The following is a 27,358-nucleotide window of genomic DNA, read 5'->3' on the forward strand; positions in this document are numbered from 1 at the left end:
GTCCTTCGACCCACTCAAGAAACGCCTTCAAGCGGATAACATAAAATACTGACTTCTGTTCCCAGCACAACTAAAAATATACCACAACGGTACGACAGTGCATTTCACGGATCCCAGAGAAGCGTGGAGCTGGGCGGAAAGAAAGCTAGAGGGTAACTTGAGGCCGAATCAGAGGCAAGACATCAACAGGAGTCACCCACGACCAGAGAGAGCACCACCTGAGCGCCCACAACAGGAGATGGAAGCACTGCCAAATGCAGGCAATGACTTCTGGAAGGCATCTCATCCTTTCTTTGAAGGGATACCAAATATTACAGCTAATATAGTGTTGTAATATTTGGTATCCCCTTGATTTTGAGGGGTAACACTTAACAACGCAGTGCTTGAACTATCCCTTGCATTGGGGAGGTAGGTACATCATAAGCGTTCACTCTGACAACTTCTGGAAGCCATCCCATCCTTTTCTGAAGGGGATACCAAATATTACAGCTAATATAGTGTTGTAATATTTGGTATCCTCTTCATTTTGAGGAGTAACATATAACAATGCACTGCTGGAACTATCCCTTGCATTGGGGAGGTGGGTACATCATAAGCCTTCACTGCGGCAGCTTCTGGAAGCCATCTTATCCTTTTTCTTAAAGGGGATTTCAAATATTACAGCTAATATAGAGTTGTAATATTTGGTATCCCCTTCATTTTTAGGGGTAACATTTAACAACACACTGCTTGAACTATCCCTTGCATTGGAGCGGGGAGTACATCATAAACCTTCACTGTGACAGCTTCTGGAAGCCATCCCATATTTTTGAAGGAGATACCAAATAAAATGGCTAATATGGGCTTGTAATATTTGGTATCCCCTTGATGTTGAGGGGTAACATTTAACAATGCACTGCTTGAACTATCCCTTGCATTGGAGAGGGGAGCACATCATAAGCCTTCACTGTGACAGCTTCAGCAAGCCATCTCCTTCTTTTTTTGAAGGGTATACCAAATATTACAGCTAATATAGTGTTGTAATATTTGGTATCCCCTTCATTTTGAGGGGTAACATTTAACAATGCACTGCTGGAACTATCCCTTGCATTGGGGAGGGGAGTACATCATAAGCCTACACTGTGACAGCTTCTGGAAACCATATCATCCTTTTTTTGAAGGGGATACAAAATATTACAGCTAATATAGTGTTGTAATATTTGGTATCCCCTTGATTTTGAGGGGTAACATTTAACAATGCACTGCTTGACCTTTCCCTTTCATTAGGGAGGGGAGTACATCATAAGCCTACACTGTGACAGCTTCTGGAAGCCATCTCCTCCTTTTTTTGAAGGGGATACAAAATATTACAGCTAATATAGTGTTGTAATATTTGGTATCCCCTTGATTTTGAGGGGTAACATTTAAGAATGCACTGCTTGAACTTTCCCTTTCATTGGGGAGGGGAGTACATCATAAGCCTACACTGTGACAGCTTCTGGAAGCCATCTCCTCCTTTTTTTGAAGGGGATACAAAATATTACAGCTAATATAGTGTTGTAATATTTGGTATCCCCTTGATTTTGAGGGGTAACATTTAACAACGCACTGCTTGAACTATCCCTTGCATGGGGGAGGGGAGTACATCATAAGCCTTCACTGTGACAGCTTCTGCAAGCCATCTCCTTCTTTTTTTGAAGGGTATACCAAATATTACAGCTAATATAGTGTTGTAATATTTGGTATCCCCTTGATTTTGAGGGGTAACACTAACAACGCACTGCTTGAACTATCCCTTGCATTGGGGAGGTGGGTACATCATAAGCCTTCACTGTGACAGCTTCTGGAAGCCATCCCATCTTTTTTTTGAAGGGGATACCAAATATTACAGCTAATATAGTGTTTCAATATTTGGTATCCCCTTGATGTTGAGGGGTAACACTTCACAACGCACTGCTTGAACTATCCCTTGCATGGGGGAGGGGAGTACATCATAAGCCTTCACTGTGACAGCTTCTGCAAGCCATCTCCTTCTTTTTTTGAAGGGTATACCAAATATTACAGCTAATATAGTTTTGTAATATTTGGTATCCCCTTGATTTTGAGGGGTAACACTAACAACGCACTGCTTGAACTATCCCTTGCATTGGGGAGGTGGGTACATCATAAGCCTTCACTGTGACAGCTTCTGGAAGCCATCCCATCTTTTTTTTGAAGGGGATACCAAATATTACAGCTAATATAGTGTTTCAATATTTGGTATCCCCTTGATGTTGAGGGGTAACACTTCACAACGCACTGCTTGAACTATCCCTTGCATTGGGGAGGGGAGTACATCATAAGTCTTGACAGTGACAGCTTCTGGAAGCCATCCCAACCTTTGTTTGAAGGGGATACCAAATATTACAGCTAATACAGTGTTGTAATATTTGGTATCCCCTTGATATTGAGGGGTAACATTTAACAAAGCACTGCTTGAACTATCCCTTGCATTGGGGAGGGGAGTACATCATAAGCCTACACTGTGACAGCTTCTGGAAACCATCTCATCCGTTTTTTGAAGGGGATACCAAATATTACAGCTAATATAGTGTTGTAATATTTGGTATCCCCTTGATTTTGAGGGGTAACATTTAACAATGCACTGCTTGAACTTTCCCTTTCATTGGGGAGGGGAGTACATCATAAGCCTACACTGACAGCTTCTGGAAGCCATCTCCTCCTTTTTTTGAAGGGGATACAAAATATTACAGCTAATATAGTGTTGTAATATTTGGTATCCCCTTGATTTTGAGGGGTAACATTTAACAATGCACTGCTTGAACTATCCCTTGCATTGAGGAGGGGAGTACATCATAAGCCTACACTGTGACAGCTTCTGGAAACCATCTCATCCTTTTTTTGAAGGGGATACAAAATATTACAGCTAATATAGTGTTGTAATATTTGGTATCCCCTTGATTTTGAGGGGTAACATTTAACAATGCACTGCTTGAACTTTCCCTTTCATTGGGGAGGGGAGTACATCATAAGCCTACACTGACAGCTTCTGGAAGCCATCTCCTCCTTTTTTTGAAGGGGATACAAAATATTACAGCTAATATAGTGTTGTAATATTTGGTATCCCCTTGATTTTGAGGGGTAACATTTAACAATGCACTGCTTGAACTATCCCTTGCATGGGGGCGGGGAGTACATCATAAGCCTTCACTGTGACAGCTTCTGGAAGCCATCTCCTCCTTTTTCTGAAGGGGATACAAAATATTACAGCTAATATAGTGTTGTAATATTTGGTATCCCCTTGATTTTGAGGGGCAACATTTAACAACGCACTGCTTGAACTATCCCTTGCATGGGGAAGGGGAGTACATCAAAAGCCTTCACTGTGACAGCTTCTGCAAGCCATCTCCTTTTTTCGAAGGGTATACCACATATTACAGCTAATATACTGTTGTAATATTTGGTATCCCCTTGATTTTGAGGGGTAACACTAACAACGCACTGCTTGAACTATCCCTTGCATTGGGGAGGTGGGTACATCATAAGCCTTCACTGTGACAGCTTCTGGGGGTACATCATAAGCCTTCACTGTGACAGCTTCTGGGGATACATCATAAGCCTTCACTGTGACAGCTTCTGGAAGCCATCCCATCCTTTTTTTGAAGGGGATACCAAATATTACAGCTAATATAGTGTTGTAATATTTGGTATCCCCTTGATTTTGAGGGGTAACACTAACAACGCACTGCTTGAACTATCCCTTGCATTGGGGAGGTGGGTACATCATAAGCCTTCACTGTGACAGCTTCTGGGGGTACATCATAAGCCTTCACTGTGAAAGCTTCTGGGGGTACATCATAAACCTTCACTGTGACAGCTTCTGCAAGCCATCTCCTTCTTTCTTTGAAGGGTATACCAAATATTACAGCTAATATAGTGTTGTAATATTTGGTATCCCCTTGATTTTGAGGGGTAACACTAACAACGCACTGCTTGAACTATCCCTTGCACTGGGGAGGGGAGAACATCATAAGCCTTCACTGTGACAGCTTGTGGAAGCCATTCCATCCTTTTTTTTGAAGGGGATACCAAATATAATGGCTAATATAGGGTTGTGATATTTGGTATCCCCTTGAGGTTGAGGGGTAACATTTAACAAAGCATTGTTTGAAATATCCCTTGAATTGGGCAGGGGAGTACATAATATCTGTGCACTGTGACTCTGGGCCAGCCCAACGGGTGCTCCGGGCACCAACACACAATTAATGTGGCAGGGATCACCCTGATCGTCGTGTTCACACGACAAGATCGCAGCTGCCGTGGGCTCCCGGACAAGCAGCTGCTCTGCGATCACAGAGAGGGCCAGTGGCCAGGAGGCACTTTGTTACACATGCTGGTCTGGGGCACCCAGACCGCACCCAGACTAGCAGTGCCGCACGCCTGTGATCACAAGGGGAAGGCCTGCAGGCCCTACACAATGAGACACAGAGACAGAGTGCCATTACATTTAGTCTACCACCGTGGTATTGCATGTGCATGCAGATGCTCCTTCTTCCAGTCAGGTATGAGGCTGTCATGACACATCCTTAGAGGGGCAATACATGTTCTTAAAATGGAAACACTACAAATACTCCCACTATGCTATGAGATGTGTAATATATATATATATTGTCAGTCTCATTTATTGTGTGATTTATCTGCTTTTCATGTCAACCCTGTAAAATGAAATATTATTTGTATGTGTTTCACTTGCCTGCCATGATGACTGCACCGCTACACCACACCCTCTACAGTGAACCCATCTATCGGGTCAATTTCCCTAAGGAGGTAGTATTCCGGAGTATTTCTTCAATTTCCAAGCCTAGTTTGCGTACCCATTTCCATCACTGTTGGCAGCTGTGATTTTTTAAGCTACAAATAACCATATAACCAACTACATTTAATTTAACTCAATGCAGTTCAGCTGACTGATCAATTAACAGCGGCGTACCGAGTCAGGGGGTTGGGGGGCACGTTGCCACCACACAGGCTCTTTTTAGAGCCTGACCGGGACTTTTGTCAGTGGGCCACCCCTCCCGTGCAGCATCTCAATGAGGGTGCCCAACGAGAAAGGTGTCCCGCTGCCAGGACAATGTGTGCTCAGTAATTCCTGCTCAGCAAAGTAATTGTCTTGGCAGCAGGACACCTTACCCTTTCCGAAACCTCTGGCAGGACAATGTCCCAAGGAGCTCCAGGCAGCAGCAGAGGGGCTAGCAAGTTGCTCTGTGTCAACAGAGCATTTCAATGTGAGCCATTAGGCACTGCTGAGAGGGAGGGGGTACTATTAGGAGGGACTTTTGTCCCTTTAGAAATGTGCATGGCAGGGAGTGATCAGGTGTGAGAAGGTTGCATAATGCTGCAGGCTTTATGAAATAATGACTATGGCTTTACCCAAGGGGTATTTGTTAGGCTCACATTAATCTGCATGATGCTATTGTGACTTTACAAGCAGGATGGGGACAATAAAACCAAATCCATCCTCTTATTGCTCAACATATTTCTATAATGATGTATAGTTAAAGTTAATAATGAAAGGGTTGTTTCTTATGTAATGTGCTTTGCTTCCAAGGCATTGCTATAAATAAAGTATTATTTAAGCACATGAAATGTAAAGGGAAACATTAATAAATATCTATATAAACTAAAACTGTGAAGATGTGCTCAGTTGCTTAAATTGTCCACTTCCCGGTTTCACTATTTAACCAACGTGTGTGATCCTGGGCAGATCATGAAATCAGACTGTGTTTTATCTCCAGCTCTGCAAGTGATTTACTTCAAAGCTAATGTGTTAATATATGATGCTGTTATTTAAAAAAAAAAAAAACCTGACTTGCTCCATATATAACAGTGCAATTTAGGTATTTTGCACCACAACATGATTTGCCACTTGGCTTACTTATGCCAACTTATTCTAAAGTCAGTTGCATTGCGCCTCCAAGTATCAAAGACTGATGATGCTCCTTCCATGTTCTTTCTGTGAAGTAATGTCTGTTGGTGCAATCCATATGCAAATTAGGAGATATGCATGTATTTTGCCCCAGAGCGCCTGGACAGGGCTCTAATAGATGAGTTCCCTGCATCTGTAATGATTCTGCCGTTTGAGACAACCTGGAATTGCGTGCACTGCATTTGAGGGGAAAGTAGCAGGAGTTTCACCGTGGCTGTCCCCCAGCCCCTCTTGCAATGCTGAATACTCCCCTGACTGATCAATATGGAACTCGGGGTTATGCCGGTGTTGTGCAACATTAAGTACCCCATACCGAGACTCGGAACTCCCCTACTTTGGTCTGCGATCTACGAAGACAGCCGAAGACAGGGGATACCGGATCGGTATGGGATACCAAATATTACAGAACAGGGGCGCTTTAGTGCTGCTCAATAGCCAAAATTAACTGGAATGATAAAGGGCAGTTCATGCAGCGGTGTCCACATATCAACCTTTGACCTGCTAACCACACAGGTCTCCCTCTCCCTCTTCAAGAAGGGCATTATTACTCCACTGTGCTATATGGGTCCCTTACCGTGCGGGCAGTGCTGTGAAGAAAAGTCTCCGAGGACCTGTCCTCGCTGCTGCTCTCCGAGGCGAGGGCGCCAGGAAACGTCCGTCTGCTGTTGAGGAATGTCTGTGCCCACGGATGCTGCTCTTCCAGTTCTCAGTTATAGGGCGTGTCCCAAGACTCCGGTGGTCCTGGCTGTATGGCAGGGCAGGGCTGCTGCTGATAGGTTGCTGCCCTGGTCCAGCCCCGAAGCACTCTGGGAAGTATCCTTGGGTGTGCGTGCGTTTAGCTTCTAATGTATATGCACTGGGGAGTGGCGGGCGAGGTGCCCCCAGGCAGTGGCTGATGGGAAATCTGACCTGATTCCGAAGGAGATAGGCAAGCAAAAACACAGAAACAGACGCTCACAAAGAAAGGCACAAATGAATGCTCTGACACACACAGACTCATACAGCAGCGTTGACACACAGCAACACACATAACTCACCCCCTTCACACATCCCACGTGTCTTGGAAAGTGGAAGGAGAAAGGCTGCCCCTACCCCCTTCTCACATCCCACGGGTCTTGGAAAGTGGAAGCAGAAAGGCTGGGAATGGAAACATGCATGTCTGTGGTGTGCCAGGACCTTGTGTGTCTGAGTTGTCTCCTCTTTGTATGTCGGTCCGTCATGTTAGGACCCTGGGGAAAGTGTGCAGTAAAAGTGTGACGAAATGATTACTGCTCTACTGGAGTACAGGGATGTATATTGTCGAAACGTGCCTACTCAGCGGCACACTACTCCTAAACCAGTAGTGATCCCAAACATAAAAAGGTACAACTGCAGCTGTCGTGATAGCTCTTCACCTCTTTTGGTAATGCGTGCCAAGGGCCGGCTATATATTCAGGAGGGGCTTGAGCTGACAGCAACCCAATAGTTCCAAAATAAAATAATTTCTAATAAAGGTTCTATAAAAAGTACATCTACTCAATTAAACAATAAAATGCAAACAACTAATCAGAAAAAAAAATAGGAAAACCAACCCCTTTAGAAGAAACAAAAACAATGGTGTTTTTTGGGAACGGGCACTCTGGATTGAAAAGCAGGGGTATTTAGGTAAGAAGGATATGTTCTTGAACAAAAAGGTAGAGAAGGGGAGGGGCATAAAAGGCACAATAGTGGCAAAAAGTGGAACAGGGGGACAGAGCCTCTGCCGAACGCTGGGATGAGTTACGGCGGGAATGGGAAACAGAATTGAGGTGCAAATTTACGCCCGATCATTGAGACTTTGTATTGAGGGTGGGGTTCATGGTGAAACTGGACTTGAACCCGAGATTGACCCATCAGAAAAAACTGGGGAGCTTGTTTTGGACACCTGTGTGTATGCACAACATGAGATTGTTAGATAATGATTTGTCCTGGGGTTGTGGCACTGAGAAAGGACCCTTGGTGCATGCATTGTGGGAGTGTACGAGGGTGCGACATTTATGGAAAAATGTTTAGGATAAGTTGGATTTGATCATGAATGTGTCCTTCCCTCGTCTACCGTTATCATCTGTTTTACTGTCAGAGGCAGATAGGTATGTCGTGGCTCGTGGATATTATCGCTGGATGGATAGGTCGTTAATAGCGGCTCTTAAGCAGATAATTAAGGCTTGGAAGATGAAGAAACCGCAGGTGGATGATTGGGTGAATTGAGTTACAGGTTTTATCTAATTTTGATAAGGTTTGTTTTCTAGGCATAATAGGACTGAGGAGTTTCTAGAGTTGTGGGCATGTTTTAATGAGCTGTATGGTCAGTTTGGTTGACTGATTCTGTGCATCAACAGGATTTTAGGTTAAAGGGTTTTTGGGGTCCCTGGTTGTGTGTATGCGTGTGCAGTTAAGTGTGTATGGTCCCCCTCTTTTTTTTCCGGCTATCTGCGTGTTTTGTGTTTTGATTGGTTCAAGGGGTAATGAATGCTCTTTGCGGCTTACATTGTTCTTGCTGTTGAATTTAATGTCTGTATAAGTCACGATTTGTGAAATTTTCTTGTTGTGTTTATTGAAGATGTAAAAATAAAATTATCAAAAATAATTGAAGAAATTCCCCCTCAGGCACATTGCTTCACTGTGGGGTAATAACGTGGGGGGCTTAATCAATTTCTGCTGAAAATCTCCCCGGGGGAGCCTGCTGGGCTTGTGTCGCCTTCTTCCAGGACAACAACAATCCTATGAGCTTTTGCTGGGATCACATTCTGTGTTGAATGGCATACAACTGATCCCAAGTGAAGTGTAGTGGGCCGCTCGCTCTGGCATCCAGCTCTTCCAAGGCCAGGCAGCTCCATGGGGAGCCAGCTCATACCGCTGCTGCAGCCTGCATTGGATGAGGTCCTGCTTGTGACGTTGGCCATCCACCTCTTCTGTCTCTGCTGTCGATGACCCGAGGCCTGGGTTCGCTACCCTACTCCAGGTAAGAATGGATGGGGTGGTCCCTCGATAAGTCAGAGAGCCTGCTGGGTCCAGCAGGAAAGGCTAACTCAGGTCTTTCTCCCCAACATTGCAGAGGTAGGTGGGTAGGAAAGGAAGACGGGCTCTCAGCATCACCACCCAAAGGGAGGCCTAACCCCCACCCATTCCTGCCCACGCAACTTAACACCCTCGCCCCCATCGCTCTGTAGATGGGGTTGCCATGGCAAAACACTCAGAGAAGAGAAAGCATGTTGCTCATTCATCTGATACATGGCTATACATTCACACCAGCATTCCTACAGGAAAATACAAAATATACTTTCTATAATGCAGTATTAAGGATATTCATGAAAACATCGACAACTGCAAGAGGACTAAGGGCCTCATTACAAGTTGGGCAGTGCAGCTAAAATCGTCCGTAATGTAGCAGTAACTGTGTTACCGCTGTATTACCGCACTGTCCAACTACAGTTTTGGTGGTGGGGTGGAGGAAAAATGCTAGTGGTTATTCCACTACCTTACAGCCAAAATGCACCTGTTTCAGCAGAAATAGTGAAATTACCACTGGTGGTAGCTGAAATCCCCATGGTTTTCTATACTCTCCATAAAAGAGGACTAACACTGCAATACTGCCACTTGTAATCTGGCAGTAATTCCACCAGTGAAACAATATATATGGAACCAATCGTAGAGAGGGGTGGCCTCTTGTACTAATATACAGTCTTTTTACAAATATCGACCAATGATTCAGTTAATTCAATCAATAAAATCAATTTTGTGTCATACACATTTTTGTTTTAAAAACACAATACCAAAGATACATTCTTACAAACAAATTATTTTTTCAAAGGACATTTTTTAAACAATTTTCAAAAACAAAATTTATTCTAAAAGGAAAACCTAGACTCACCTATCAGACTCTACTACCACTCATTCACTCTGATTCTTCAATCCATTCCTACTTTCTATCTTCTTTCTCTAACCCACTTTGGTTAGATATGACAGTTTATCTGTTGAAATTTATCTGGGTTCAGGTCTGTTGCTCAATCAACCCCTCTGTATAGATGTTAATCTCACAGATTCTAAATGTCTACACGTGTTTCAGTTGTTCCCTTGATCCCAATTAGGGTCCTCTTTGTATAGCAGCCTTCTTCAGGACGAACCGACAGCAGACCTTCTGTGTGCTGTCTTTTAAGGTAGGGTAAGCCCAGGTCCATGCACTTGTCAATCGGCGCAGGTGCCTCAGATATTGGCATCAGTCCATATTTCTGTATGGGTCCTTATTTCCCCAAAAATGGCACAACCTTCTGGAAAGTGTGTGCTATTTATATAGTCACTATGATGTGGACTATCCTCTTGTGCAGAGTCTCTGATCTTCCCTGGTTCTTTCACTTCAGCCACTCTCAACTGATTCTCATCTAGTGACCTTTTAATCTTTTTCTGTCGCGCGTTCCAATTCCGCCTCCTATCACAGTGGCTCTGTATCTCTAATTCCGCCAGACTAAGTGGCAGTAACGTAAATCCGCTTGGTGGTATTTCAGCAGATTTACTGCCGAAATACCACCAAACTTGTAATAAGGTCCTAATACATATTTTGCTAAAAACCTGACATTACCGAAGTTTCATGCATAAGAGCACTAATGACAAACACCTTATAATCAAGGAGGCTGACAAAGAGGGCAATATTGTCCTTTTAGTCCTGTCTCACTACATTTTAATGGGAGAAACACATCTAAAAACTCCTGGATTAGACGTCGGACCAATCCTTTTGTCTGATGACAGAACATTTCTTTTTAATGACTGTCCCACCTTAGCTACCATTTATTTTGTTCCCAAAATCCACCAAAGTATTGATGGGTTTCTAGAGGTGAGACCAATAGTGAGAATGGTGATTGACAGAGAACATATTTAAAGACATTGACTAATGTTTACAGCCAATTTTTCTTGAATTGAACTCTAATGTGCCGGACTCCACACATATTCTTCGCAAACTACAACAACGCAATTGGAAATGACAACACTACATAGCACCATATGATGTAAAGGAATTATATAAATCAATTGGCCACGAACTCGCCATAACAGGGGTTAACTTTCATTCTGAGGATATTTCAGCCGCCTATTACCATTATTATTATAGCAAGAATGGTGGAACATGTACCTGATAGGAGAACAGAACTCCATGAGATTTAAAATGATGAAGTTCCTAAAGGAAATTTTAAAACTGGATTTACAAAAGGAAAGCCAGGAAGAAGACCCAAACACAGTTACTTTGCAAACTAGAGAAGGAGCTACCCAGAGAGCCCGAAAAATGGCCAGAGTAGTCCACACAAGGCTAACAACCATAAAAGCGGCACGAAATTGCCCAGAATTCTCTTCCAAGTGCCTAAGGGGAAGGAGAGGGGAATCTACCCACCGATAACTGGATGAAGAGAATAAAGGTTTTCCCGGCACTAAATGACGTGTTAGACTTAACGATTTTAAATATATTTTGTATTAATTAAGGAAAAGATTGGAAATAATGAATTTATGAAAAGTTTGTAATAAACTGCAACATAATAAAAAAAAAATACAAATTATTATTATTATGAATGTTATTATTATGATATTTATTGAGAGCGGACCTAGCTTTGAGAAGCAATGGAGCACTTTAAAGAGGTATATAACAGTACAGCTGTATAACAGACCTACTATTTACATTTCGAGAATGCTCAAAGAATTATTAACATTCAGATGTAATGTGATGAATGTGATTTTTGAGGGAATTAAATAATATTTGTTTATATGTATATTGATCTATAGCCATTTCTTTTTATTTTGTGTGTGATTATGGCGCATAACTTAACGTCTCTGTGTTTTTTTGGAATATGGAGGATGTCCACCCCACCCGCAGTGGGCGGGGCAGCAAATAAATCCCTGGGCTGCCAGAGCCGCCCAGGTGAAGAAAAGCCATGAGCTGCCAGAGCAGCCCAGGCGAAGAGAATAAAACCCATACTGCTCAGTCTTTGCAGCCTGGGTGAAGAATGTGCGACTCGCCAATGCATCCCCTAGATACAGCAATGAGAGGGGACGGTCCCACAAGTGCACGCTGCGGTAAGAATGATGCCATCCCCATGGTAATGGCGCAGCCCAGAAGAGTAATGTGGTCACGGGTATGGCAGCAAGTGCAGGTGGGCCTCCCAACCTACGTGGCCCACACTGATGTTTTAAAAAGCTGCAGCAGTGATGTGCAGACCCCCACATGGGCAGGGGACAGCCCAGAGAGATTTAAAGGAGCATGGGCCTCACAGTGAGGGTGGGTGGCCCCATTGGTGGGCGGGGCCACCCAGAAGAAAGCACCAAGGCCACATCCCAGAACAACAGGGGCAGGCCCCATACTATCAGGGGGAAGCAGCTACCAGAAGGACAGACCCATGAAGGTACTTTAAGGGGGTGACTGACTGCAGCAATTACCCCCATTGTGACATAATGTTTCATACGTTTTACATATGGTATGCCATTGTGTGTGGTTATGTACATTTATATCTATTTATTTAAGTGTAAAGTAAGGGTTAAATGCTATGTAGGAGGTAGAGGATTTTTAGGGAAATGCTAATTAGGTTAAAAATTAAGTAGGTTATATGTTTAGGGAATATATACGGCCATAAAGGGAAACAATGGTAGAGTGGGTAATAACAGTGGCGTAAAGGCAGCTGTGAAAAACCAGAGGGTGTTTCAAAGCTTAGTCGCCGGGGATCCCGTACTCAGGTGGCCAGGGAAAGGCCATCGCTTTTGGTTCCCAACCCTGGGGGTGGACAAGCGAGGAGGATCACCTGGGTAGGGGGGTCCTCTGGGAGTGGGGGTGAAGCATCTGATGGTGAGAAATGGTAGCCCCTTTTTCCTTATCCCATCTAACCCTTATCCCTGCTTATTTTCTGGGAAACTACAACTCCCATAATTCTTCCCCACTTCACATTGACAACACTACTGAGCCGAGGAAGATGAGGAATGGGGCCAGGATGATTACCTCTACTGACTTGCAATTGTTAAGACCCTCTAACAAGATCAGGCAGAGTCGGCCACGAAATACAAATTATATACACCTGTTACTTGTTAACACTCCCGGTCAGTATGAAAGGTGGCACGCACAGGCACACTCTGAGCGTGGCTGGGTGCAAGAAGGAACAGCTCTTTCAGGGCTGATGCGAACAGGCTATGGAAGTTGGAAGGCCAAGAGGCTGATGAACTGCTGCGGAGAAGCCGTAAGCGTTCTATCAATGAAAACGAGTGAACGGAAAAGAGAAATCTTCAAAGTGCTCCCAGGTGGCCCGCTTCCCTCCCGGGTGAACCACAGAGTTAGCGAGGAGCAGAGAAGGCGTTAGTAACAGCCTTGACTGCTATGGGAATAGCATTGAAGATAGAAGCCCAATTAACACAACCAGTGAGTTATCAAAGGCAAACAAAAGGCTGGTAGGTGTTAAGAGCGAAAGAGGCATATAACACGAGTTGAAGGTTGCGCGTGTGGCAATAAAATACGTAATGTAGAGAACAATTATTGAATGCTGAGCAAAATATGCAAAGTAACAGAGTGGTCCTGCAACGCAGAATCGCACATTGCAAATTCTCTGTGAAATGTTCTGAGTAATGGAAAGCAGGAAGCGAAGGCAAGAAAGTAACCGCGATCCTGAACAAGTGTTGATTGAATGAAAAGCAATCTATATGAACGTTGAAAACCACAAAGAGGGCAAAAGTGAAGAGGACATGAACTCTAAAAGATGGCAAGAGGCAAAAGTAAAACTACAAGTATCAAGAGGCATTGGTGTTGCATGTGAACTTTGAAAGAGGCCAAAAGTAAAACTATACAAGTACCAAGGGATTCTGTGAAGATTGCTCATTGTAAAATTGTTTGAAAGGGAGGTTGAAGTGGTCTTGCAGAGGTCTACATAAAATCCTTGCAGTTTCGAAAGTCTTCGACAGTAAACGAGAAAGACAGGCTCGAGCCCAGCGAGGGAAGCCTGTGCTGAACTGTGGTAGAGTGAAAGTTAAGTGTGAAGGACAGAACGTGGGAAGGGAACCCGCACAAAAGGGAAGACAGGCTTGAGCCCGGTAGAGGGAAGCCTATGCTGAACTGTGATAAAATGAGTTGACTGTGAAAAGAGAGGCAGGCTTGAGCCCGGTGGAGGTGAGCATGTGTTGAATAGTGGCAAAATGAAAGTCAAGAAAAGAGTAGTATATTTGTGCTAAGGCGGACAACACCTAAAGAATTGAGTAGACTGTCAAAAGCTTGATGCCAAAGCCTGAACTGTTGAATTGTACCAGCAAGCCTGAGTGTGCAAGAGTGATAGAACTGTGCTAGCCACCTATCCTTTTTAAGAAACTCTCAAGACTCTGTGCTTCTGAACGTGGGGAAGGGAGTTGTTACCTAAGCCATTCTGACATTTCTTTTAAGAGACAATTTTTTTCCTTTTTGTATTCCCTTTACACATTTGTCATTTAAGGAGGTCAAGGTTAGATATTCCTAGTATAGGCCTTTTATTTTGACTAGACTGACTTGGACTGTTTTGTTGTTTATTTTATTTTAGAGTTAGGGCCAGTTAGGAATTTCACCAACCCCAGTAAACTACAAAATAAAGGTTTTTGAAACTTACATCTATTGTGTCTGTGTCTACTGTTGATACCATGACTTCCTTACATATGGTGTCAGGAGTGGGATGCAACTAAATTGAAACAAGTTGTGGAACCCTAAAATTTCAAAAACAAAGTGATCGAGTATCACTCACTGTCTGGAATCAACAGGGAGGCAAGTGGAAGTAAGCCGGGTCCTGGTCTGCTTGATTGAACAGCCTGGGTTATTCCCTAACGCAGGCCTCCTCACCTGAGGGAGCTCTTTCACTGGATACACCTCTCTGCTGAGAGCAGTAATAACCAGACAGAGATGTGGATCGAATGAAAGAGCGGGAGAACACACTGCTATTTACCCAACCCGAAAAGGAAATTGACAGTGGTTAATGAGAGTCAGCATCTCAATATCAAACACCCCAGCAAACTTCCTAATTACCCTGTTTTGAAGGACTCGGGGTTTGAGATAGAAGACCGCCTGGTCTGGAGGCCTGGAGCCCTAAAAGAACAAGGCACTATTAATATAGAGACTCTAACGACTCACAGAAGAGATTAATTAAGGTTCTTACCGCGTGGATTTAACACTGGACTGGATATGACAATCTGGAGGCAAGGTCAGCAACAAACGAGTGGTGTAAAACAAATAAAAGGGATGGTTAGTAGGGAAAGTTCACCTGGGCGGGATGAGGGTCACTCTAGTGTTGGGATGGTGCGCTGCAGAAGAAACCGCAGAGCGTTCGGGAAGCGCACAGTGATGCTGGTCGCAGTGAAGAGTCCAATGCTTTGGAGAAAAGTGGAAGAAGCAGTCCAGAAAACAGGCAGGTCGGTTCACAGCAAAGCAAAAAAGTACAAGACGGCAGGCAAAAGGCAGTCTGGAAAACGGGGGTTGGTTCACGGCTTAATCAATCAGATTAAACGATAGGCAGAACAAGGTCTGGGATGAATAATCTGCAGTCAGGTGTGGTGAGGAATGGAGTAGAATGCACGCTGTCCAAATGAGCAAAGTCAATCGGAAGCAGCGGCCATACTGCAAAAGCGTTTATGTATATGTTGGGGGTATGACCTCTCAAGCTCAACAGATGATGCTACCACGTGACCGCTCCGGGCAAAGTGGAGTGGAAGCCTAGAGCAACGTCTTCCAAAACCTATGGCGGATGAAGCCAGTCTCCATGGCAACCGCCAACGCCAAAAGAACGGGGCAGCCGGATTATAACAGCAAGCGGTAAGAGGAACCTTAGAAGTAGTCCACCGAGGCCGGAAACGGGGATGAGGAGCAGGAACCGTAACATCGAGCCTCAAACCCCACTATAGCTACACAAGGTTCTATTGGATTCGGGATCTGCAGCAGTAGAGAAGCATCCATTCCTCCAGGGAAAAGGAGTATGATTCCCACTGACTTAGTTCTGATACCTTCCCCTGGATGCTACCTCACACTAGTCCACAAACCTGATTTAGCTTGTACATTCTTACTAGATGTACTGGCAGAAGTTATTCAGGGGAGATGTGAAAGTACTTTTACACAGTCATGGAGAAACACCATTTGACATTCATAGTTGGGATAAAATAGCACAAGGGATTCTTGAAAGGGCCTTACTTCCCCAGTTAAAAGAAGAGACAACTGGAGGTGATAGAGAGGAGATCTGGGATTTTGAGAGGCTGATGAAAGACCTAACATCAATACTAGGCATGGTAATGAACCAACTGTCCTCCAGGACGTGGCGTTTGCTCAGAGAAATTATCCATTATTATCAGAGGTTTTCTTACAAACAATCCCACAGTCTGAAGACAATGATAAAGGAGGGCCCTTCTTTTTAAAACAGAGACTGTTATATGAAAGGGAAACCTCAGGGGAAGGAATATATAAAACCTAGTTGGTAATACCCATAATCCATATGAAAATCGTTTTGGAAATCGCCCACTCACATTTAATTGGGGGACATCTATGACAAGTTTAAACCCAAGCCCATATCAGTGGAATGTTTTATTGGCCAGGAATATATGCAGACACTAAAAGCTTTGTGCAGACATGTGAGATATGTCAAAAGACCAGCACCAATAATCTTCCACCTGTCACTTTGAATTCACTACCTAGAATAGAGGTCCCATTTTCCTGAATCGGATGAGTCATTGGACCCCTTGAAACCTCTAAATTGGTCAATACATTTGTCTTAGTGATTGTGGACTATGCTACCAGGTATTTTCAAGGCCTTCCCCATGAGAAATAGTACGAACCAGCAAATCTTAAAAGTAATGGGAGAAGTTAAAGAATTACTTCATATTACTATATTAAGAACCTCAGTTTATCATCCTCAAACATATGGATTGGTAGAACCTTTTACTAAGACCCTGAAAACATTCTAAGAACACTAGTTGATGAAGGCAGGAAAGATTGGGATTGCATGATTCCATGGGCCTTATTTGCTGTAAGAAAAACTCCCCAAGAATCTACCAGATTTTCACCCTTTGAGCTACTGTATGGCAGAGAGCCAAGGGATGTCTTGGACAGGCTCTGGGAAACCTGGGAAGAAAGGCAGAAAGCCCTAATGCCACTGTCTCAAAACGCAAATCAGTTATGAGAACACATGAACCTAGTTAGATCTTTAGTTCATTCCCACAAAGAGAACGCTCAATACCAACAGAAGCTTTCATATGATTAAAAAGTAAATGTAAGAACATTTTCAGTGGGTAAAAAAGTTCTGGTTATCTTGCCCTCTTCGGAGAATATATTAATCTCAAAGTGACACGGGCCTTATGAGGTATTGGAACAGATGAGAACATGCAACTACAAAATAGCCCAGCCAGGCAGATGCCAAAAGACTCACATCTACCTTATTAGCCTTCTAAAGGAGTGGAAGGAAAATCCAGCATCCTTCCACACTCCTAGGTTTTCTTGTTTGGCACCTCAAGAAATTGAGACTGTAGAGCTTATACCCTAAGAACGTTCCAATGATAAGAAAGAAAGTTTGAGCGATCTTGTTTCCGCATTTCTTGATGCATTTTGAAAAACACCAGTGAAAGTACATGGAACATACACTATATCCGAACACCACCGGGGAAAGTAGTTAATTTAAAACACCTTACACTCTCAGAGTCATGGAAAATGATAATTATTAATGAGGTAGAAAGTATGCTCAGGGCTAACATTATCAAGCCTTCTTCAAGTCCTTGGTCATCTCCCTTTGAGTTGGTGACCAAACCAGATCAAACTAGGAGATTTTGCATAGTTTTTAGGAATGTTAACGCCATGTCTGCCTTTGATGCATATCCTATGCCTCGTATAGATGACCTGATAGACAAATTGGAGCATGCAGTTTTCTTGTCAGCATTAGATTTAACTAAGGGATACTGGCAGGTTCCCTTAAATTACCCAGACAAAGAAAAAAAAATGTTTTCAACATAGATAGGACAGTTCCAATTCAAGATCCTACCCTTTGGTTTACACAGTGCACCCATGACTTTCCCCAAGGCTAATGGGTGGGACTTTACAACCCTATTCTGATTTCTGTGTGGCGTATATTGATATTATTTATAGCCAAACATGGGAAGACCACCTCTATCATCTATTCACCATTATGAAAGCCCTACAAAAAGCCAGGCTGACAGATAATGTTAGAAAATGTAAGTTAGCTCAATCAGCTGTAAAATATCTAGGCTTTTATGTAGCCAATGGTAGTATGCAGCATCAACAAGAGAAAGTAAAAGCCGTTCATAAATGCAACAACACCTAAGACCAAATGAGAGCTTAGAGCATTTTTAGGTCTGATTGGGTATTACCACAGGTTTGTCCCTGATTCCTCAAAAGATTCGTTGGACTGATGAGGATGAAGTCTTGTCAGATCTGCCAGAGTTGCGTGAAGCACACAAGGAATCTCAGAAGTCCAGAAGCTATGCCAATGTCTACCCTAATCAATAATGACCTCAGACTGAGGCACAATCTAGGGGACTTGTGGACCAGGGTAAGAGTGCTACTGGACACACCCCCTTTAACGTAAAATGCATCAGGAGCTGTAGAGGGGAGACAAGATAATAGTAATTAGAAACAAATCCCCATGTAATTATAACACATGAAAAAGGAGACACAGTGATGGAATCAGGCTTACCCAATATGAATGGCTCCTAGCAAAGAACTCCAACAAATGATCCAGGCAGTGGATTAAATATTTACAGACCTAGATACCTGAATTAGTATGGCTCTGGATAAGTAGCTTCTGGCCGAGAGTTACGACTGTTGCATGAACAAGGAGGATCAGAAGAAATGGCTATTTATGCAAGGACCAGCGCGTTAATAGCTGATTAGAGGAAAGGACCTAAAAGCATGCAAGTCAGCTGATGTGAATACAGCAACATGAATCATGAACCCCGTGCGGCGTCTTTCAATCTCCAATGGAGACAGTATCATTGTTAAACACTTCTCCTCGCATCACGGCCGCCAACCCGCAGGAGAAAAGCGCATGGAGAAACCAGAGCACCCTGGACCTGCGAGAGGGATCAGGAGAATGGAGGTAAGGCAGGAGTCCTAACAAGTCTGTTATAACAGTTTAAAACAGACCTTATGTAAAAATCCCATATGGAAAGTGGCAGACTTCTCAAAAGAGTTTATACTCCAAACTGACGCCTCTCTGAATGGACTGGGGCTGTATTTATTTATTTTGGCATTTGTATAACGCACTAAGCCATGGGCATTAAGGAGCTTGTGAAAAGATAATGGGGAGGGGCACTACTGTATGCTCTTACTAATGTAGGTATATTACCTTATTGACTCAATGTTAAAATTCCAATAACTTCCACTGTATGCTTCAGGTGCACATGGGACTAGTCTCCAGGCCTATGGAGACTCAGAAATACAACTACCAAAATAAACAGCTTGTTGCCAGCTGGTCACCCACGTGCACTCCCTCAGGACATATAGGAGGTCATTACGACCTTGGCGTTAAGGGGTTAATGGCGCCGATAAAGGTGCCAGAACCGTCAACCCCTTACCGCCCCATTGCGAGTCTGCTCGCGGGAACCTGCTAAGGACGCCTGGTAAAATGAGGCATCCTTAGCAGGCCCCGTGAGCAGACCAGGATGCTAACAACGGGCCCGTTAGCATGCTCCCCATTCCCATTGAGCCCTAAGGGGGCTCAAATGGGAATGGGGATGGGATCCTTGAATGAGGAATTACCGGGCCCTACAAGGTCAGAAAGGCCAGGTAATTACTCATTCAAGGAACCCGGACCCGGTACCCAGTATGGGGGTAGCCATGCCACTAATAGCGGCATGGTTACCTCCATACTCGGAATGACCCCCATAGTCTCAGTACAATTTCAACGGTTAGTAATTCTTAAGTGAAAATTTATGCCATTTGTAAGAGTGATTTAATTAACGTATGATACCACTCCTTGATTCACATGTCCACATCACAAAAACAAATTTACTTCACTGTATCTTACATCATATTTCATGCATCCAAAGCAAAGAGAAGTACATCACTTCTTATGAAACAAAGCACACTTTTGCACATTTTTTGCATGTTTATAGTGTTTAACACAGTCAATTTTATAGCCTATTTGTTGCCGACATGTTTCAGACCCATAGGATCCATCTTCAGGGCATCTACTGTTGAGTCTTTCACAAAAACATTCATGCTTTCATCTGTAAGTCTATGACAAATCACAAATCTAATGTTTACTATCTAAGGATTAACTCTGTGTGACTCTTCTTTAAGAGCTGTTATATAGACAAAGTATTGGTTCATTGTTCACACATACCTCAGTGGTTGAGAGTTCAACTAAAGGATATAAAACCTGTAAAGTAGTACAGGTACTGGGTGTTTTAACTGTAATTCTCATATAATACACAATAAGCGTGAATTCCAGGTGGTTTTAGGTGCAAACATAAGCAGACAAGGCTGAGTTACTACCTGTCGTGTAAAAAACACGGTCATCTCATCCACCCATCACTAGGACCCCACTAGATGGACGGGAGGTGGATGGAAGCGGTAGTAATGGAAACTCGGGCGTTTGTTACAATAAATTCAAAACTTAGCAGGGTTAGAAAGAAAAAATAATAGCAGATAATGTTAATTTACAGCGGAAGAGAAAGTCTGTGGAACAACAGAAACAGAGAACAAGGGTGTTCTCTTGGACAAGTGGTAGAGCTGTTATTTCCGGTCCTGGTTGAAGAGCCAAGTTTTAAGTTGCTTCTGGAAGGTCCAATAGGAGTTTTCCACTCTCAATGCAGGCAGGAGGGCATTCCAGTTCTGAGATGCAAAGACAGGGAAGCTGCGGCCTCAGGCTTGTTGCAATTGAAATCTGGGGGTGATGAGGTGGTGCATATACGTAGTGCGGGTGGGTCTGGAAGAGTATTCTTTATTGATCTTGAGGTATAAGTATTTGGGGCAGTGTTCGAGAGGCATTTGTGTGCAATGGGCAGAGTTTTGAACAAAATGCGCTCGCAGATAGGCAGCCTGTGTGCTTTTTTTCTTGCAACAGAGATGTGATTTATTTTGGCCTTTTCATGGTGGCCCGTAATGCAATATTTTGTATGATTTTAATTTGTTGATGTTTCGAGTACTAGTGCCAGCGAACAGAGAGTTGCAGTAATCAAGTCTAGAGCCTATAAGCGCTCTGCCGATGGAGGTGCAACTGTCCGTAGCTAGGAAGGGCTTCCAGCCAGGCATTGATACGTTTTCTGGTGTAGGCTGCCGAGGTGGAGATAGCATTAACTGGTCTCGATAGGGAGAGGTTGGAATTCAGGTAGACACTGAGGGCCTGATTCACGGAAGTGTTTTGTAATGGCACAATCCCATAAAAAGCACTCTGTGAATGAGGCCTGAATGTTTTGATTTCCTGAGAAACTAGTATGGAACTGCTGTTGATGGTAAATGGCTTGTAGGTTGTGTCAATCTTGATGAGATGGGATTGTGAGCTGACCAGGAGCAGCTCTGTCTTATCTTCATCATCAAATCAAAGGCAGCAGAGAGGTCAAGTAGTAAGAGGAGCGCAAGGTTGTCAGCATCCTTGAATTCATCCATTTGATTCTTTAGGTCAAGGAGTGCGGTTTCAGTGCCAAAGCTAGGCCGAAACCCAGATTAAAGTAAGCCTAAAAGGACATTAAACTCAAGGCGGTGCTGAATTTGAAGGTATGCCGCTCTGTCCAGGATTTCGAGGAGGAACAGTACTGTGGCAATCTGTCAGTAATTAGTAGGGACGTTAGGATCTAGGTTTGTTTTTTCAGTAACGGTAGGACCCACACATTTTTTTTTAAGTTAGTTGGTACTGAGCTGGAGAAAAAGAGGAGTTTATGACCGATGTTATGAAAGGTGCTAGCGCGTCTTCACAGTCTTGATAACTGTGGCTGGGCAGGTGTCACCTTGGAATCTAGTGGGTTTGAGCTCTTTGATGATTTTTGGTACCTCCATTGCTGTGACAGGTTTAAAGGATGGATGCTGTGAATGTGTTTTGAGTAGGGAGTGGCTGGACTGGCCGGAGGGTGTCGCACTTTATTTTTCTTTAGTGCAATCTTTTTATGGAGTGTGTTTACTTTGTCAAGTAGCACATTTTGTATGTTGTTGCACCAGATGGAGTTTTGTGGCAGTCAATAGTATGTCAAAAACTTAACGGATGCTGAAGTTAGCTTTACTAATTCGGTCACTGTATGTCGTATTCTTAGCGGAGATTATGTCTAGCTTGTAGCCTTTAGAGAGGGTAGAGAATAGGATTTTGTTTAAGACGGTGGGGTCGTTTTACCAGGCAGTTTCGGCTGTTTGTTTGTTCAGCTGGATTACTTTTAGTTCAGGGGTAAACCAAGTGTTAAGGTGGGCGATAGGTTTAGCTTTGCATTTCTCCAGTGGGGCCACTGTGTCGATAGCATTCAGAATGGCCTGGCTATATGTGTCTAATGGTCACAGTGGTCAGGAAGGACCTTCAGTAATGGCAGGACACTGGCAGGTGTGATATTTCTGATATTTCTAGTTAGTGTGGCAGGCTTAGGCAAGGCTTGGGTTTGGTTGCAGAATGGTATATTAAAGGTGATAATATTATGATCTGACCAAGGGCAGGGTTTGTTGGATAAGAGAGTAGTGTTACAATTAAGTCAGCTTACCAGTCTTGGGTACGGCCTTCATTATGGTTAGGGCTGGTGATGTGTTGCTTGAAACCGAGGGCGTCAAGATTGTTGGCTAGTGCGAGAGCATTGTGGTCGGTACTGTCATTAAGGCGTAGCTTCACATCGCCCACAAGGATGGTTCTAGTTGTTGGTTTGGCTTCAGAATGGAGGAGATGAATAATATCCTCAAAGGATAGGGTAGGGCCTGGTGGCCGGTAGATCACGTGTAAGTTAATGGTAGGAGAGTGCGTGGGGGACCATTTGATCGACAGAAGATCACCTGATGGGAAGTCTTCAGTACCGAATTCTCTACAGCCTAAGGAGTCTTTAGCGATTATGGCAACCCCTCGTCCTCTGGAGTCAACCCTATCTTTCCAGAAGATGGTGTAATCTGGTGGGATTGCCAGGGATAGGGCAAGTCCTGGAGCTGTATGCAGCCAGGTTTCAGTAATAGCCAGTAGGTCCAACTGGCTGGTCTTGATCAGGTCACAGATGTCCAGTGCATATGCTGAGTTTCACCTGGTGTTGATTAGGGCACCTGTGATAGGTACGTCTGTGGTTTGGCCTTTTATGGGCTTTGGGATGGGCAGCGCAGGCAGTGCAGGTATCCCCTAGGTTAGGCAGCGCAGGCATAGAACAGGGGGCGGGGGTGGTCAGGGAGGCCTGTGAGTGTCAGTGGCTAGCAGGCTGTGAGATTTCGAAATGCCAGGGTGGTTACTAGCAGTGGCTATTGAGCAGTTGGGTGTAAGTAGTGGGGAAGATATGCTAGGGTGGAGCGGGTCATAATTGTTGGAGGGCATCTGCGAGGAGGATGTGGTTTCACGCTCAGAGTGGCTTGGGACATCATGGAAGTCAGTGAGTCAATGGGATGTGATGAGGCAGTAGTGGCTGAAGAACTGGATGATGAGTGTTTTGATGGAGCAGTCTTCTCAACAACAGCTGCAGCAGACCCCATCCCCATCACATGCGGGGCCCCACAGGGATCCTGTGTATCCCCCACTTTGTACAATATATTTACAAAGCCTCTATTTGACCAATTGGACCGTCTTGGTGTCACCTACACAAATTACGCTGATGACGCCCAGATACTCCTCACCATCACAGGCAATTACCAAGCAGACGTCGCCCGAATCAACAAAATATTCTCCATCATTCAGGCATGGATGGCCTCGCATGGCCTCTGCCTGAATGATGAGAAGACAGAGCTCCTCATCGTCGGCTCCCCCAACACCCAAACTAAACTCAATCCTAGCTACAATAACATCACGATCGATGGTCACACCATCCCCATTGCCAAAAGCGTGAAAACCCTTGGCTTCTATCTGGATGCCAACACCAACCTCTCCAAACACACCAATATGACCGCCTCAGCTGTGCTTACACCGGCAAGCTCATTAGGGCCAGTAGACCATTCCTATCACCCAACAGCTGCCTCACCCTCGCCAGAGCCCTCATACAATCCAAATTGGATTACTGCAACAGCCTGTACATAGGTGCTAACCAATCCGTACTCAACAAGCTGCAGGTACTACAAAATAACGCTCTGCGCGCAGCCCTCAACATTCTTAGACGAGAGCATATCTCCGCTACTAGGAAAGCCTGCAAATGGCTCTCCATACGCCAAAAAATTGATTTCAAAACCATCTGCCTCACGTACAAGTCCCTCAATCACCTAGCACCACCATACCTAGCTAACAAATTCACCATGAAACCTGCTACCAGATCCATCAGATCCTCCAACACTCTATGTTTGACAGTGCCCAGATTCCACCTAATAAGAGCTGGAGGGGCAAGCTTCACAGTATTTGCCCCCCAACTCTGGAACACCCTACCTCTCACCATCAAAACTATCAAGTCCTTCCAGATCTTCAGGAAGCAGGTCATCAGCTGGCTCCTAAACAAAGAGTAGCCCCACTAACACCAGACCTCTCACCCCAGCGCGGTAACTGGCTCATGTACTGTATGTATATTGTAACTGTATATTGATAAATATATATATATGTATGTATTATAAGTATGCACGAAGTATGCAACACAAAGATACTTCTCAACGCTGTAACCGTATTCTTAAGCGCCCTTCTACCCCTGGGTTTGGAGCGCTATACAAATAAAATAAACAAACAAACAATGAGGTAGTGGTGTGCAAGGTGCAGCTTATCTGGTGTGGCTTGAAAGTGTGTCTGGTGGCAGAGTTCCTGGTGGTGAGGAGGGTAACTGGGGAGGCTGTAGTTGTGCTCCGGTTTGCAGGAAGAGCCTTCCGAAATGCACATCGCATTATGTGTGCATGATCCTAGTTGTTTATTACAGCATGGTAATATCATGGGAGTATTCAAGGATCTTTTGCAGTGTTCGGTACGCGCTGAGAGGTGCTGTTATCCGAGTGCTACTAGGCAAGGGCGTGAGGGTCGTTGTTTGCGCATCACTTGTTGATGGAGAGGGAATAGGGGTGAGGCAGCAGCAGAGAAGAAGATAGTAGGGGAACAGCATTGTCTTGCAGCAAAGCAGTAGGGGCATATAGTCTGACAACATTTTTGAGGATAGTTGCATTTAAAGCACTATACCGTGTGGTGTAGTGCGTCGAACTGCGACCAGCATAACAAAAGGAACTGCCCAATCGGCAGCTTTCAGAGGTGGCCTGAGTGCCTGCTTAGGATCAGTGGAGCAGCTTGTGGAAAATGCAGTGGCCGTTTTGGAAAGGCCGATTTAGTATGCTCGCATCTGGCCAATTTAAACTTGATTTTTGATTTTCTGCAGCCTTGCAGGGTTTACCTTGGAGGTTGTTATGGTGCCTTAAGTGTAGGCTCTGCATCACAGGTGGACTTGGTGCAGCTCTCCAAAGTTGTGGGGTTGATGATGTTTCAGAGCTGGACAGGAGATGAAATGGCCTCAGCAGTTGGCCTTTGCATGGGCCCAGCATCGCTATCCAGCTCCCTGGCTGCTTGGCCATATTAAACAATGGCTTTGAACATCCTATATTATTTGCCAGTCACGCATTATTTCCAAAAGAGGAGAAATATTCAATGTTAGAATTGGAAGCATTAACCATTAAATGGGCCATTCTTTATTGTAAATATCTCTTGGGAAGAAAAATCATCCTAGTCACTGACCATTCTCCTCTTGTCTGGATAAGTCAGTGATAGGAATCCAACCCTCATGTTATGCGATGGTTTGTGTAGAAAATCGGAAAGGTACAGATCAGAGCAACATGGATTTACTTTCACGGTTCCCATGTGAAACAGATTTGTCCACTTCGCATAGGGGAAGGGTAGGTGAAAAACCAGAGGGCGTTTCATAGTCTAAACCCCCGGGATCCCGTACTCTGGTGGCCAGGGAAAGGCCATCACTTTTGGATCCTGACCCTGGAGGTGGATGAGCGAGGGAGGATCACCTAGGTAGGAGGGTCTTCAGGGAGTGGGGCTGAAGCACCTGAAGGCGAGACATGGCATCCCCCCTTTTCATTAACCCATCTAACCCCTACCCCTGCTTATTTTTGGGAAACTATCACTCCCATAATTCCTCGTCACTTCACAATGACAACACTACTCAGCCAAGGAAGATGAGGAATGAGGCCGCGATGATTGCCTCTACTGACTTGCAATAGCTTTGTCCCTCTAACGAGATCAAGCAGAGTCAGGCACATAATACGAATTACATACAATTGCCACTTGTTAACACTCCGGGTCAGGATAAAAGGTGGCACCCACAGGCACACTCTGAGCAAGGCTGGGTGCAAGAAGGAACAGCTCTTTTGGGGCTGCTGTGAACCAGGCCATGGAAGTTGGAAGGCCAAGGGGCTGATCGGCTGCTGCGGAGAATGAGAGTGTGCCAGGTTAGAATTCTATCCTTTCGAGAAGCCGTAAGCATTCCATGACTGAAAATGAGCGAGCGGGACAGAGAAACCTTCAAAGTGCTCCCAGGTGGCCTGCTACCCTCCTGGGTGAACAAAGGATTTGGGGAGGAGAGGAAGAGGTGTTGGTAACAGCCTTGACTGGTACGGGAAAAGCATTGAAGATAATAGCCCAATTAACAAGACCATTGAGTTATCAAAGGTAAACAAAAGCCTTGGTTGTGTTTAAGAGCGAAAGAGGCATATAACATGAGTTGAAGGTTGCACATGTGCCGATAAAGCGCATAATGAAGAGAACAATGATTGAATGCTGAGAAAAGTATGCAGAGAAACGGGATGGTCCTGCGAAGCAGAATCGCACATTCGAAAGTCTTTGTGAAATGTTCTGAGTAATGGAAAGCAGGAAACGAAGGCAAGAAAGTAACCGCTATCCCGAACGAGAGTTGACTGAATGAAAAGCAATTTATATGAACTTTGAAAACCTCCAAAAGGGCAAAAGTAAAGAGGACATGAACTTTAAAAGATGCCAAGAGAGCAAAAGTAAAACTACAAGTACCAAGAGGTATTGGTGTTGTGTGTGAACTTTGAAAGAGGCCAAGAGGGCAAAAGTAAAACCATAATTACCAAGGAGCATTGGTGTTGTGAAGATTGCGGATTGTCAAATTGTTTGAAATGAGGTCAAAGTGGCTATGCAGAGGTCTATGTAAAATCCTTGCAGTTTCGAATGTCTTCGGCAATAAAAGAGAAAAACAGGCTAAAGCCCGGCAGAGGGACACCTGTGCTGAACTGTGGTAGAGTGAAAGTTGAGTGTGAAGGACAGAACGTGGGGAAGGGAACCCCCACAAAGGGAAAGACATGCTTGAGTCTGGGGAAAGGAAGCC

General features: G+C 44.2%; 1 long non-coding RNA gene across 2 annotated transcripts in view; it reads right to left on the bottom strand.

The window, feature by feature from the left end:
• The window catches only part of LOC138521149 (uncharacterized), a 537,804-nt gene extending 530,805 nt beyond the window's left edge, over positions 1–6,999 (bottom strand). The window contains exon 1 of one of the 2 annotated variants that reach the window (XR_011282953.1): positions 6,540–6,999. This is a non-coding gene — a long non-coding RNA (uncharacterized lncRNA). The remainder of the gene's footprint in view (positions 1–6,539) is intronic. The other variant, XR_011282952.1, reaches the window with a different exon arrangement.
• Between the last annotated feature and the right edge of the window lie 20,359 nt (positions 7,000–27,358).

The sequence above is a fragment of the Ambystoma mexicanum genome, chromosome 13, assembly GCF_040938575.1.
Source record: "Ambystoma mexicanum isolate Mex_15411 chromosome 13, UKY_AmexF1_1, whole genome shotgun sequence".
Lineage (NCBI taxonomy): Eukaryota > Metazoa > Chordata > Amphibia > Caudata > Ambystomatidae > Ambystoma > Ambystoma mexicanum.